At 41.7% G+C, this 16,435-nt stretch overlaps 1 non-coding gene across 1 annotated transcript; it reads right to left on the reverse strand.

Moving 5' to 3' along the window:
• Nucleotides 1–116: 116 nt before the first annotated feature.
• Nucleotides 117–230, reverse strand: LOC140317273 (U5 spliceosomal RNA). The gene has a single exon (XR_011917601.1). It is a non-coding gene; the product is annotated as a U5 spliceosomal RNA (small nuclear RNA).
• Nucleotides 231–16,435: the final 16,205 nt, after the last annotated feature.

Here is a 16,435-nt window from a genome sequence, read left to right on the forward strand (position 1 = left end):
ACAACTTTGCACTCCAGCTTCGAACATCGGCACAGTCGCAACAAGTAAGGCGACTCTACTCAGAGAAGTCACTCTGCACAGTAACAAGATTTCTTTTGCACAGACAGAAAGGGCTTCACCCGCAAAGGTAAAGCCTGCCAAAAATAGAAACAACTCATTAGTGCTGCTCTCCACAGAAGTCTTTAGTAAAAGGCGAAAGACTTGTATGTTATGAAGAGAAACCAGAGTACGATTATCCGTCACTGCGGGAGCAGGGCATCAGGCTAGTTGCCATAGCCACCTTCCCCATGGTGAGCGTTGCTTGGTTGAAACGCTTGCCCCTGTGCAATCGACAAGGCAGCAACAAAAACACCACGGGAACACCGTATTGAGGCTTTGTTCTGACCGCTCATTCTGTGTCGCGTTTCTTTCAAGCAATTCTCCCGGTTAGCCCACACTCGGCTCGCTCCCAGAGCCGTGTTAAAGTCTACTTCGCATTCACTCTCTTTTCTCAGCAGACTCTTGGGATTTTATCTATAAAATGAATTCCTTCACTCAAACTATGTTAAAACTGCTTTGTCCTTCATATTTACCATGTCTAGAAAGATTTAAACAACGTGTACTTTGCAGTAAAAGAAAGAGCAAATCTAAAGTTTCAGGAATCCGAGAATAAGCTTACTTTCATGAGTTCTTCACGATTTCAGATTTTGCTATAAAATGAATTCCTTCACTCAAACTAAATTAAAACTGCTAAACCGCTAATCTGTTACATGTAAGGCAGATGTCAAATTCACCGAAATAGGATCTAAGGGTATTCGGCCAATCGAGCTGTAGCAGCTTTGGTAAAAGACTGTTTGATTTGAATGTGTTGTGTAAGTGTCCTGTTGAATGTTACATGTTTGGGCTTTGACACTTCACTGTGGTTGTTAACTGTGTGGGTGTGTCCTGAAATGTTATATGTTTGGGCTGTGTGACATGCTTAATGCTTGTCAGTAGCTACCCACTTATTCATATATAGCAACTGACAACATAAGAAGTCTGGACATACTTTGATAGTAGTTGTAGAAGTATCCTTATTAATAATAGATAAACTAATTCATAGTGATAGAACAGTAGATGAACAGGTGCCTGCACATGTCTCACGAAAATAAAATGGGTGTATGATTGCTGACGGCAGAGCAATACTGCCAAACTTATGAGTTCTTGTGGCAAACTTGATTCAGTGTCTTGACGTGTATACGCTGTTTCGCTGACTTGATTGTCACAAGAAACAAAGTGTGTTTGATAAGATCCGACCATTTTATTACGGGAGGATCAGTATGTATGGATTCTGATGTGACTGATAAACCCATTCGTATCGTAAGCATAATCTAATACGTGAGACAACGCCCTGGCACATAATCAAAAAAAAAAAGAGAGAGCGGTTTTGTGTCCCCACAGTCCATAATGTAGAAAAGAGAGAAAAAAGCCTTTCTGATTTGGTGTGTGTGCTCACAGTGCAGAGTGTAGAGAAAAGAGAGAAAAGAAAGCCGTTTTGGTGTCACGGGTGTTGTGACTTACACACACACATTTCTGAATTGAGAAAGGAAATTATTTTAGAGGAAGCACTAGAGTTTAGATCCCACATTTGTTGATAGGCATTCATTTATTTCTTCACTTCTGATGAAGTTTCAACAATAAACAACAAACTTTGTATTATGAGAAAGAACCAGATTCATTCTTCAGGAATCCGAAAATAAGCTCTATTTTACGAGTTATGCACGAATTCGGATTCTCCTATAAAAAAAATTCCTTAACTCTAACCAAGTTAAGACTGCTTTGTCCTTCATATTTATTCATGTCTAATCAAGTTTCAACGATAAACAACGTTGTACTTTGTACTTCTTCAGCAATAAGCATCTCTCGACATATGACGAAATACAGATTTTGCTATAAAATTAATTCCTTCTATCAGCCTGACTTAAAACTGTTTGTCCTCCTTATTTATCCACTTAAAATCAAGTTTCAACAATTAAAAAAATGTTGTAGTTTGAGAAAAAACAACTTAATCTTAAGCAATCAGTAGGGTAAGAAAGGGTAAGAAAAGGTGCAAATGCCAACCATACATCACTAAAAGGTGGAGCGGAAGTATTCGGCTGCAAGTAGGTGCGAATGCCTGACAATGTATGATCAAACGAGGGAGCGGAGGTTTTCGGCTGCAAGGTCTGAATGTCCAACCATAATTTGTAAAAACCGGGGAAGAAAAGGCTCGAAAGCCCGACTATACACCATCAAAAGCGGGAGCGGAGGTGTTCGGCTGCAAGTAGGTGTGAATGTTCGACCATAATTTGTAAAAAGCGGGTAAGAACAGGTTCGAATGCCCGACTATATATTAACCAAAGCAGGAGGAGAGGTCTTCGGATAAGAGTGGGTGAGAATTTACAACCATAATCTATAAAATGCGGTGAAAAAAAAGGTGTGAATACCCCATAGAACACTAAAAGGTAGAGCGGAAGTGTTCGGCTGCAAGAAGGTGTGAATGTCTGACCATAGTTTGTAAAAAGCGGGCAAGAAAACGTTCGAATGCCCGAACATACACCATCAAAGGAGGGAGCGGAGGTGTTCCGCTGTAAGAAGGTGTGAATGTCCGACCATAGTTGGCAAAAAGCAGGTAAGAAAAGGTTAAAATACCCGATTGTACACAATCAATAGCGGGAGCAGAGTTGTTCCGCTACTAAAAGGTGTGAAAGTCCGACCATGGTTTGTAAAAAGCGGGTAAGAAAAGGTGCGAATGCCCGACAATGTATGATCAAAAGAGGGAGCGGAGGTTTTCGGCTGAAACAAGGTCTGAATGTCCATCCATATTTTGTTCAAATCTGGGAAGAAAAGGCTCGAAAGCCCGACTATACACCATCAACAGCTGGAGCGGAGGTGTTCAGCTGCAAGAAGGTCTGAATGTCCATCAATAATTGCTAGAAAACATGGAAGAGAATTTTCGAATATCAAACCGCACATGATCATAAGCGGGAGAGGAGGTGTTCAAATGCAAGAAGGTGTGAATGTCCACCCATAATTACTGCAAAATGGGTAAGAAAAGGTACGAATGCCCAACCATACATGATCCTAACAGGGAGCGGAGGTGTTTGGCTGCGACAAGGTGTGTATGTCCACCCATAATTAATGAAAAGCGGGCAACAAGTAGGTTTGAATACCCATCATCAAAAGCAGGAGTGGATGTGTTCGGCTACAAGAAGGTTTGAATGTCTGACCATAGTTTGTAAAAAGCGGGTAAGAAAAGGTTCGAATGCCCGAACATACACCATCAAAGGAGGGAGCGGAGGTGTTCCGCTGTAAGAAGGTGTGAATGTCCAACCATAATTGGCAAAAAGCAGGTAAGAAAAGGTTAAAATACCCGATTGTACACAATCAATAGCGGGAGCAGAGTTGTTCCGCTACTAAAAGGTGTGAAAGTCCGACCATGAATTGTAAAAAGCGGGTAAGAAAAGGTGCGAATGCCCGACAATGTATGATCAAAAGAGGGAGCGGAGGTTTTCGGCTGAAAGAAGGTCTGAATGTCCATCCATAATTTGTAAAAATTGGGGAAGAAAAGGCTCGAAAGCCTGACTATACACCATCAACAGCTGGAGCGGAGGTGTTCAGCTGCAAGAAGGTCTGAATGTCCATCAATAATTGCTAGAAAACATGGAAGAGAATTTTCGAATATCAAACCGCACATGATCATAAGCGGGAGAGGAGGTGTTAAAATGCAAAAAGGTGTGAATGTCCACCCATAATTACTGCAAAATGGGTAAGAAAAGGTACGAATGCCCAACCATAAATCATCAAAAGCAGGAGTGGATGTGTTCGGCTACAAGAAGGTTTTGATGTCCGACCATAGTTTGTAAAAAGCGGGTAAGAAAAGGTTCGAATGCCCGAACATACACCATCAAAAGAGGGAGCGGAGGTGTTCCACTGTAAGAAGGTGTGAATGTCTGACCATATTTGGTAAAAAGCGGGTAAGAAAAGGTGAAAATACCCGACTGTACACAATAAATAGCGGGAGCGGAGTTGTTCGGCTACTAAAAGGTGTGAAAGTCCGACCCTGGTTTGTAAAAAGCGGGTAAGAGAAGGTGCGAATGCCTGACAATGTATGATCAAAAGAGGGAGCGGAGGTTTTCGGCTGCAAGAAGGTCTGAATGTCCAACAATAATTTTGTAAAAACCGGGGAAGAAAAGGCTCGAAAGCCCGACTATACATCATCAAAAGCGGGAGCGGAGGTGTTCAGCTGCAAGAAGGTCTGAATGTCCATCAATAATTGCTAGAAAACATGAAAGAAAATTTTCGAATATCAAACCACACATCATCATAAGCGGGAGAGGAGGTGTTCAGCTGCAAGAAGGTGTGAATGTCCGACCATAGTTCGTAAAATGCGGGTAAGAAAAGGTTCGAATGCCCGAACATACACCATCAAAAGAGGGAGCGGAGGTGTTCCGCTGTAAGACGGTGTGAATGTCCGACCATAGTTGGCAAAAAGCAGGTAAGAAAAGGTTAAAATACCCGATTGTACACAATCAATAGCGGGAGCAGAGTTGTTCCGCTACTAAAAGGTGTGAAAGTCCGACCATGGTTTGTAAAAAGCGGGTAAGAAAAGGTGCGAATGCCCGACAATGTATGATCAAAAGAGGGAGCGGAGGTTTTCGGCTGAAACAAGATCTGAATGTCCATCCATATTTTGTAAAAATCTGGGAAGAAAAGGCTCGAAAGCCCGACTATACACCATCAACAGCTGGAGCGGAGGTGTTCAGCTGCAAGAAGGTCTGAATGTCCATCAATAATTGCTAGAAAACATGGAAGAGAATTTTCGAATATCAAACCGCACATGATCATAAGCGGGAGAGGAGGTGTTCAAATGCAAGAAGGTGTGAATGTCCACCCATAATTACTGCAAAATGGGTAAGAAAAGGTACGAATGCCCAACCATACATGATCCTAACAGGGAGCGGAGGTGTTTGGCTGCGACAAGGTGTGTATGTCCACCCATAATTAATGAAAAGCGGGCAACAAGTAGGTTTGAATACCCATCATCAAAAGCAGGAGTGGATGTGTTCGGCTACAAGAAGGTTTGAATGTCTGACCATAGTTTGTAAAAAGCGGGTAAGAAAAGGTTCGAATGCCCGAACATACACCATCAAAGGAGGGAGCGGAGGTGTTCCGCTGTAAGAAGGTGTGAATGTCCAACCATAATTGGCAAAAAGCAGGTAAGAAAAGGTTAAAATACCCTATTGTACACAATCAATAGCGGGAGCAGAGTTGTTCCGCTACTAAAAGGTGTGAAAGTCCGACCATGAATTGTAAAAAGCGGGTAAGAAAAGGTGCGAATGCCCGACAATGTATGATCAAAAGAGGGAGCGGAGGTTTTCGGCTGAAAGAAGGTCTGAATGTCCATCCATAATTTGTAAAAATCGGGGAAGAAAAGGCTCGAAAGCCCGACTATACACCATCAACAGCTGGAGCGGAGGTGTTCAGCTGCAAGAAGGTCTGAATGTCCATCAATAATTGTTAGAAAACATGGAAGAGAATTTTCGAATATCAAACCGCACATGATCATAAGCGGGAGAGGAGGTGTTAAAATGCAAAAAGGTGTGAATGTCCACCCATAATTACTGCAAAATGGGTAAGAAAAGGTACGAATGCCCAACCATACATCATCAAAAGCAGGAGTGGATGTGTTCGGCTACAAGAAGGTTTTAATGTCCGACCATAGTTTGTAAAAAGCGGGTAAGAAAAGGTTCGAATGCCCGAACATACACCATCAAAAGAGGGAGCGGAGGTGTTCCACTGTAAGAAGGTGTGAATGTCTGACCATATTTGGTAAAAAGCGGGTAAGAAAAGGTGAAAATACCCGACTGTACACAATAAATAGCGGGAGCGGAGTTGTTCGGCTACTAAAAGGTGTGAAAGTTCGACCCTGGTTTGTAAAAAGCGGGTAAGAGAAGGTGCGAATGCCCGACAATGTATGATCAAAAGAGGAGCGGAGGTTTTCGGCTGCAAGAAGGTCTGAATGTCCACCCATAATTACTGAAAAATGGGTAAGAAAAGGTGCGAAAGCCCAACCGCACATGATCATAAGTGGATGAGAAGGTGTTCGACTGCAAGTAGGTGTGAATGTAAGATCATAATTTGTAAAAAGCGGGTAAGAAAAGGTAAGAATGCCCAACCATAAATTATCAAAAGCGGCAGCAGAGTTTCGGCTGGTATTTATCAATGTCTAGATAGATTTCAACAAAAAAACAACGTTGTACTTTGCAGTAAAAGAAAGTGCAAATCAAAAGTTTTAGGAATCCGAGAATAAGCTTATTTTCATGAGTTCTGCACGATTTCGGATTTTATGTATAAAATGAATTCCTTCACGCAAACTAAGTTAACACTGCTTTGTCCTTCATATGTACCCATTTCTACATATATTTCAAGCATAAACTTCCTCATACTACCCTGAATGAGAAAGAGCCACACTTGTGATTAAGCCATACGCCCCTTTTGAGGAGTTCTGCATGGTTTGGGATTTTATCTATAAAATTAATTCCTTCACTCAAACTATGTTAAAACGGCTTTTACCTTCATATTTATCAATGTCTCGATAGATTTAAACAAAAAAACAACGTTGTACTTTGCAATAAAAGAAAGAGCAAATCAAAAGTTTTAGGAATCCGAGAATAAGCTTATTTTCATGAGTTCTGCACGATTTCGGATTTTATGTATAAAATGAATTTCTTCACGCAAACTAAGTTAACACTGCTTTGTCCTTCATATGTACCCATTTCTACATATATTTCAAGCATAAACTTCCTCATACTACCCTGAATGAGAAAGAGCCACACTTGTGATTAAGCCATACGCCCCTTTTGAGGAGTTCTGCATGGTTTGGGATTTTATCTATAAAATTAATTCCTTCACTCAAACTATGTTAAAACGGCTTTTACCTTCATATTTATCAATGTCTCGATAGATTTAAACAAAAAAACAACGTTGTACTTTGCAATAAAAGAAAGAGCAAATCAAAAGTTTTAGGAATCCGAGAATAAGCTTATTTTCATGAGTTCTGCACGATTTCGGATTTTATGTATAAAATGAATTCATTCACTCAAACCAAGTTAAAACTGCTTTTTCCTTCATATTTATCAATGTCTAGATCGACTTCAACAAAGAACAACATTGTATTTTGCAGTAGAAGAAAGAGCAAAACTGAAGGATCAGGAATCCGAGAATAAGCTTCTTTTCATACGTTCTGCATGATTTGGGATTTTATCTATAAAATGAATTCCTTCACTCAAACTAAGTTAACACTGCTTTGTCCTTCATATGTACCCATTTCTACATATATTTCAAGCATAAACTTCCTCATACTACCCTGAATGAGAAAGAGCCACACTTGTGATTAAGCCATACGCCCCTTTTGAGGAGTTCTGCATGGTTTGGGATTTTATCTATAAAATTAATTCCTTCACTCAAACTATGTTAAAACGGCTTTTACCTTCATATTTATCAATGTCTCGATAGATTTAAACAAAAAAACAACGTTGTACTTTGCAATAAAAGAAAGAGCAAATCAAAAGTTTTAGGAATCCGAGAATAAGCTTATTTTCATGAGTTCTGCACGATTTCGGATTTTATGTATAAAATGAATTCATTCACTCAAACCAAGTTAAAACTGCTTTTTCCTTCATATTTATCAATGTCTAGATCGACTTCAACAAAGAACAACATTGTATTTTGCAGTAGAAGAAAGAGCAAAACTGAAGGATCAGGAATCCGAGAATAAGCTTCTTTTCATACGTTCTGCATGATTTGGGATTTTATCTATAAAATGAATTCCTTCACTCAAACTAAGTTAACACTGCTTTGTCCTTCATATGTACCCATTTCTACATATATTTCAAGCATAAACTTCCTCATACTACCCTGAATGAGAAAGAGCCACACTTGTGATTAAGCCATACGCCCCTTTTGAGGAGTTCTGCACGATTTCGGATTTTATGTATAAAATGAATTCATTCACTCAAACCAAGTTAAAACTGCTTTTTCATTCATATTTATCAATGTCTAGATCGACTTCAACAAAGACCAACATTGTATTTTGCAGTAGAAAAAAGAGCAAAACTGAAGGATCAGGAATCCGAGAATAAGCTTATTTTCTTATGGGCAAGTGGGAACTGCTTTGTCCTTCATATTTATCAATGTGTAGATGGATTTCAACTTCTTCTACTGCAAAGTCCAATGTTTTTCTTTGTTGAAGTCGATCTAGTCATTGATGAATATGGAAGGACAAAGCAGTTTTAACTTGGTTTGAGCAAAGCAATTCATTTTATAGCAAAATCCGAAATCGTGCAGAACTCATGAAAGCAGGCTTATACTCGGATTCCTAAAACTTTAGATTTGCTCTTTCTTTTACTGCAAAGTACAACGTTGTTTTTTTGTTTAAATCTTTCTAGACATGGTAAATATGAAGGACAAATCAGTTTTAACATAGTTTGAGTGAAGTAATGCATTTTATAAGCAAAATCCCAAATCATGCAGAACTCACGAAAAGCTTTTTCTCGCTTTTCACTGCTTTTTACAAACTTTGGTCGGACGTTCACACCTTCTTGCATCCGAACACCTCCGCTTCCGCTTTTGATGATGTATATTCGGGCATTCGAACCTTTTATTACCCGTTTTTTACAAACCATTGTCGGACTTTCACACCTTCTTGCAGCCGAACACCACCTCTCCCGCTTTTGATAATGTATGGTCCAGTATTCTTACCTTTTCTAACACATTTTTCAGCAATTATGGTCGGACATTCACACCTACTCACAGCTGGACACCTCCGCTCCCGCTTTTGATCATACAATGTCGGGACATCGCTCCTTGTCTTACCAGCTTTTTACAAACTTTAGTCGAACATTCACACCTTCTTGCAGCTGAACACCTCCGCTCCCGCTTTTGATGATGTATAGTCGGGCTTTCGAGCCTTTTCTTCCCCGGTTTTTACAAATTATGGTTGGACATTCAGACCTTGCAGCCGAACACCTCCGCTCTCTCTTTTGATCATACATTGTCGGACATTCGCACCTTTTCTTACCCGCTTTTTACAAACCATGGTCGGACTGTCACACCTTCTTGTAGCCGAACACATCCACTCCCGCTATTGATTGTGTACAGTCGGGTATTTTAACCTTTTCTTACCTGCTTTTTACCAAGTATGGTTGGACATTCACACCTTCGTACAGCGGAACACCTCCGCTCCCTCTTTTGATGGTGTATGTTCGGGCATTCAAACCTTTTCTTACCCGCTTTTTCCAAACTATGGTCGGCTATTCACAGCTTCCTCTCCACCATACTTGTATGGTGGAATATTCACACCCACTTGCATCCGAAGACCTCCGCCCCAAATTTTGTTGATATTCGCACCTTACCCGCTTTTGGCAAACTATGGCCTTTTTGCAGCCAAACAACTCTGATCTTGCTTTTGATGATGTAAGGTTGGGCATTCAGACCTTGCTTCACCTGCTTTTCACCAAATATAGTCGGACATTCACACCTTCTTGCAGCCGAACACTTCCGCTCCACCTTTTAGTGTTCTATCACACCTTTTTTTTCACCGCGTTTTATACATTATGGTTGGAAATTTTCAACCACTCATCCGAAGACCTCTCCTCCCGCTTTTGTTAATATATTTGAACTTTAGTTTGACATTCAAACCTTCTTGCAGCTGAACCACCTCCGCTCCCTGTTTTGATCATATATGGTCTGGCTACTACCTTTTCTTACCCGTTTGTGAGTAATTATGGCTGGACATTCACACCTACTTGCAGTCGAACACAACCTCTCTCGCTTTTGATGATGTATGGACCGGCATTTTTACCTTTTCTAACACATTTTTCAGCAATTATGGTCGGAGATTCACACCTACTCACAGCCGAACAACTCCGCTCCCGCATTTGATGATGTATAGTCGGGCATTCTCACCCTTTCTCATCAGCTTTTTGCAAATTATGATCTGACATTCACACCTACTTGCAGTCGAACAGCTCTGCTCCCGCTTTTGATTATGTTTGGTTGGATATTCGAACCTTTTCTTTACTTCTTTTTACATATTTTGGTTGGACGTTCACACCTTCTTGTAGCCGAACACTTCCACTCCTGCTTTTGATGATGTATGGTTGGGCATTCACACCTTTTTTTTGCCCATTTTTCAGGAATTATGGGTGGACATTCACACCTTGCAGCTGAACACCTCCTATCCCACTTATGATCATGTGCGGTTTGATTTTCGAAAAGTTTCTTTCATGTTTTCTAGCAATTATTGATGGACATGTAGACCTTCTTGCAGCTGAACACCTCCGCTCCCGCTTTTGATCATACATTGTCAGGCATTCGCACCTTGTCTTACCCACTTTTTACAAACTTTAGTCGAACAGTCACACCTTTTTGCAGCCGAACACCACCTCTCCCGCTTTTGATGATGTATGGTCCAGCATTCTTACTTTTTCTAACACATTCTTCAGCAATTATGGTCGGACATTCACACCTACTCAGAGCCGAACACCTCCGCTCCCGCATTTGATGGTGTATAGTCGGGCATTCTCACCCTTTCTCATCAGCTTTTTACAAATTATGATCTGACATTCACACCTGCTTTTGATAATGTATTGTTAGGCATTCGCACCTTTTTTTTTACCCATTTTTCATGAATTATGGGTGGACATTCACATCTTCTTGCAGCCGAAGACCTCCTCTCCCGCTTATGATCACGTGTGGTTTGATATTCGAAAATTTACTTTCTTGTTTTAAAGCAATTATTGATGGACATTCAAACCTTCTTTTTGATGGTGTATAGTCGGGCTTTCGAGCCTTTTCTTCCCGGTTTTTACAAACCATGGTCGGACTTTCACACGTTCTTGTAGCCGAACAACTCCGCTCCCGCTATTGATTGTGTACAGTCGGGTATTTTAACCTTTTCTTACCCGCTTTTTACCAACTATGGTCGGACATTCACACCTTCTTACAGCGGAACACCTCCGCTCCCTGTTTTGATCATTTATGGTCTGGCAATACTACCTTTTCTTACCCGTTTTTGAGTAATTATGGCTGGACATTCACAGCTTCTTGCAGCCGAACACCTCTTCTCCCGCTTTTGATGATGAATGGTCCGGCATTCTTACCTTTTCTAACACATTTTTCAGCAATTATTGTCGGTCATTCACACCTTTCTCATCAGCTTTTTGCAAATTATGATCTGACATTCACACCTACTTGCAGCCGAACACCTTGGCTTCCGCTTTTGATGGTGTATATTTTGGCATTCGAACCTTTTCTTACCCGCTTTTTACAAACTATGCTCGGACATTCAAACCTTCTTGTAGCAGAACACATCCACTTCTTCTTTTGATGATGTATGGTTGGGCATTCGCACCTTTTCTTACCCATTTTTCAGGAATTATGGGTGGACATTCACACCTACTTGCAGTCGAACAGCTCTGCTCTCACTTTTGATTATGTTTGGTTGGATATTCGAACCTTTTCTTAACTGCTTTTTACAAACTTTGGTTGGACATTCACACCTTCTTGCAGCTGAACCCCTCCGCTCCCGCTTTTGATGGTATATATTCGGAAATTCGAACCTTTTCTTAACCGCTTTTTACCAACTATGGTCGGACATTCACACCGTCTTACAGCGGAACACAACTCCGCTCCCTCTTTTGATGGTGTATGTTCGGGCATTCGCACCTTTTCTTACCCGCTTTTTACTAACTATGGTCGGACATTCAAACCTTCCTGTAGCCGAAAACCTCAACTCCCTCTTTTGATCATACATTGTCGGGCATTCGCACCTTTTCTTACCCGCTTTTTACAAACTATGCTCGGACATTCAAACCTTCTTGTAGCCAAACACATCCACTCCTGCTTTTGTTGATGTATGGTTGGGCATTTGAACCTACTTGTTGACCGCTTTTCATTAATTATGGGTGGACATTCACACCTTGTCGCAGCCGAACACCTCCGCTCCCTGTTTTGATCATGTATGGTTGGACATTCGCCCCTTTTCTCACCCGCTTTTTGCAAACTATGGTCGGCCATTCACAGCTTCCTCTCCACCATACTTGTATGGTGGGATATTCGCACCCACTTGCATCCGAAGACCTCCGCCCCCACTTTTGTTGATATTTAGTCGGTCATTCACACCTTACCCGTTTTCTTGCAGCCAAACACCTCTGATCTCGCTTTTGATGATTTAAGATTGGGCACTCAGACCTTGCTTTTCATGCTTTTCACCAACTATAGACGGACATTCACACCTTCTTGCAGCCGAACACTTCCGCTCCACCTTTTAGGTTTCTATCACACCTTTTTTTTCACCGCATTTTATAGATTATGGTTGGAAATTCTCAACCACTCATCCGAAGACCTCTCCTCCCGCTTTTGTTAATATATTTGAACTTTAGTCAGACATTCACACCTACTTGCAGCCAAACACCACCTCTCTAGCTTTTGATGATGTATGGTCCGGCATTCTTACCGTTTCTAACACATTTTTCAGCAATTATGGTAGGACATTCACACCTTCTTGCAGCTGAACACCTCCTCTCCCACTTATGATCATGTGCGGATTGATTTTCGAAAATTTTCTTTCATGTTTTCTAGCAATTAATGATGGACATTTAGACCTTCTTGCAGCTGAACACCTCCGCTCCCGCTTTTGATCATACATTGTCAGGCATTCGCACCTTGTCTTACCCGCTTTTTACAAACTTTAGTCGAACATTCACACCTTTTTGCAGCCGAACACAGTTTTTTGCAGCCGAATTTGGGCATTCGAACCTTTTCATACCCACTTTTTACCAACTATGGTCGGACATTCACACCGTCTTACAGCGGAACACCTCCGCTCCCTCTTTTGATGGTGTATGTTTGGGCATTCGAACCTTTTCTTACCCGCTTTTTACAAACTATGCTCGGACATTCAAACCTTCTTGTAGCCGAACACATCCATTCCTGCTTTTGATGATGTATAGTTGGGCATTCGAACCTACTTGTTGCCCGCTTTTCATTAATTATGGGGGGACATTCACACCTTGTCGCAGCCAAACACCTCCGCTCCCTGTTTTGATCATGTATGGTTGGACATTCGCACCTTTTCTCACCCGCTTTTTGCAAACTATGGTCGGCCATTCACAGCTTCCTCTCCACCATACTTGTATGGTGGGATATTCACACCCACTTGCATCCGAAGACCTCCGCCCCCACTTTTGTTGATATTTAGTCGGTCATTCGCACCTTACCCGCTTTTGGCAAACTATGGCCTTCTTGCAGCCAAAAACCTCTGATCTCGCTTTTGATGATATAAGGTTGGGCATTCAGACCTTGCTTCACCTGCTTTTCACCAAATATAGTCGGACATTCACACCTTCTTGCAGCCGAACACTTCCGCTCCACCTTTTAGTTTTCTATGGGGCATTCACACCTTTTTTTTCACCGCATTTTATAAAAACACCACAGGAACACCGTATTGAGGCTTTGTTCGGACCTCTCATTCGGTGTCGCGTTTCTTAAATACGGGACAAAAGGAAAGTTAGAAGAACAATCAACTATACCCAAAGACAGATGACGTGATGAGCGGGCAATATAACTGTGTGTTTTTGCTTCAGTGGTCAGAGCAACTCTGTATTCTTTTAAACCACCACCATATTCCACTGATAACACTTTTTCTCCTTCTGCACCTCTTTACCCCAGCCTGAGCGCTCTCGCTGTGCCGGATCCAGACCTGGACTCCTGCCCTCCACAACGCCTGCAACAACAACAGCCAGCCCTGCCACAAGCCTCTGGCTCTCGGGAAGAAGGGACTTCTTCCATCCTCCCTCGGGAAGAAATTCCATCATCCTCACAACATCAGTTACATAGGTCTGATGATGAGGAAAAGGAAGACGTTTGGTTCTCCAGCGTACCTGCCCAAGAACTTTTAACGCAAGTGACAAAAATCCTTTACCCACAATCTGGACTTCGGAGATCTAAACGTGAGAAAAAACAAAACCAGATTCAAACCATGCCTATGGTTAAAGTTGCAGTTCCCACTGGACCATTACTGGTTTATCGACCCTGGACTGAGACTGACATCATGGAAGCATAACAATTCTTACCAGATCCAGAGATTTCTGGACCCCATTTTGCTGACGAGTTGCGAGATTTCTGCGCACAATTCTGCCCGACCGGGGTTGAATTGCGTCGCATATTGGCAAAAAAGTTCAAACCGACCGACCTCTGCAAAATAGAGGCCAGTATGCTACAACTGGATTTGCGACCTACCAACAGTGAACGAGGACATAATGATAACGCTCAATATGAAGCAGCCATCCAAAGACTGTGTCAAGCCATCACCACTCAATTTCCAACCAAAATCAACATGTCCCACATTTACACCTGCAAACAGAAACCCGGTGAAGGGACTGATGATTTTGTACACCGCATCCTTGAGGAAGTTAGCAAGCACAGCGGTCATCAGAGACCAACGGATTTGGGTAATGAATCAGGACCATGGGAGAGTATTGCATGCAACGCAATAATTAAAGGCCTCATGCCAGATGTCGCCACTGAAGTAAAGAACATTTACGTGGGATGGTGCGAGGGTCCTCGTTTGGCTGACGTTCGCCGATATGCTCGCCATGCTCATAACCAAGTTGAGACGTGTAAGACAACCAAAAAGGACAAGTGTGAAAAGGAGCTGCATTTGGCAGCCATGACCATGTATTACGCAGTTGGTGTAAACAGAGGACGAGGCCGAAGTCGAAGACGTGGACGTGTGGGAGAGGAGGTCGAAATGGGCCACGCCAGAGCTATGATCCGAATATTTGTTTTTACTGTGGCCAGACTGGATACTGGAAGAAGGACTGTCCACAGCTGAAAAGTGATGAAATTGGGCAAAAAGGCTGACTGAGGGTGGGAGGCAGGTTCTGGACGCCTTGTTTTTTGCACAGAGTAAAAGACAAGGCAGCCATCGAATAGATTGTTTCTACTTGGTCAGCCGAGGAGCAAGCGTCTCAACCAAGCAAAGCTCACCAAGTAGGAACAATCGGGCCCTTTTCGATGGCTGCAACACCTGAAAGAGATATTGATGCGAGACCCGATCAAATGCTTTTTCAAAGTCTAAATTTAAGATGACAAGCCGGGTGTTTCTGTCTCTAGCGTAATCAATGATGTCTCGAATCAGTACGAGGCTGTCGGTGAGTTGTCTCCCTGAGATGGCACAAGCTTGGTCTGGGTGAATTACCTCCTCTAAAACAGAGGACATCCGTGTCGCTAAAACCTTGCTAAAAAGTTTACAGTCAAAGTTTAAAAGTGTGATGGGCCTCCAATTCTTTAGGTCAGTCTTATCATTTTTTTTATAAAGTAGAGTCACTATTCCCACTCTAAAACTGTCAGGCAGTCGGTCGAGTTTTTCAAAATCTTTAAAAACATCTAAAATGTCTGATGATAAAAGGTCCCAATAGGTCAGATAGAATTCTGCAGGAAGCCCGTCTAAACCCGGAGCTCGACTTCTCTTAAAACCTGTTAGGCATTTTTTTAACTCTAAAGCAGTAAAATTCTGTGTCAAGTGTGCATTCTCTTTTACGGTTTTGTCAACGAATTTTAAGATTTCTGCCGATGTTTCCAAGTGCACTGGTTTCTCTTTGTACATGTTACTATAAAAGGTATGTACAGTTTCAATCATCTCTTGTGTGGATTTTGTTAAAAACCCATCTTCTCTTTTTAGATTTTGAATACACTCCTTTTTATTTATAAATTTCTTTCTTTTTCACCTTCCTCAATTTCCTGCTCCCTGCTTCTTACAAAAATTCCTTTACTCTTTATTTCTGCTAAAACTGACATTTCCTTTTTGACATCTTTGATTTCTTCTTTAAAGTCTATGCCACACTGATTTAGTTTAAAGTAGCGCTGTAAGCGTTTATGTAGTCCCATCATACATCTATTCTCTTTCCTTTTTTTACGTTTACCTTGCTGTTTAAAAAAAGTCTGGGTCGTTTCCTTCACCATTTCCCACCATTGTGCATGTGTTTCGTAGAGGTCTTGAAGGGTCTGCCACTCTTTATAACATTCCCTGTACTGACTGACTATGATTTCATCCTCCAACAGGGAACAGTTGAGTTTCCACAGACCACTTCCTACCGTCACACCAGAAGGGGGTGAAAGGGTGCAGGAGAGCATAAGGTGGTCTGAAAAGAAAACAGGGGTTAATCTAACATCAGTGGGTGGGCAATCTCTAGTAAAGAAATAATCAATGCGAGAGGCTCTGGTGCCATCATGACTAAACCAGGTGAAGCCCTCCTCTCTGGGATGCATGGTTTTAAAACAGTCAGTAAGCTTACCAAGTAGAAACAATCTATTCGATGGCTGCCTTGTCTTTTACTCTGTGCAAAAGACAAGGCAGCAACAAAAACACCAC

This window comes from Leuresthes tenuis, unplaced genomic scaffold (genome assembly GCF_036924035.1).
Source record: "Leuresthes tenuis unplaced genomic scaffold, fLeuTen1.0.hap1 SCAF_10, whole genome shotgun sequence".
NCBI classification, from domain to species: Eukaryota; Metazoa; Chordata; class Actinopteri; order Atheriniformes; family Atherinopsidae; genus Leuresthes; species Leuresthes tenuis.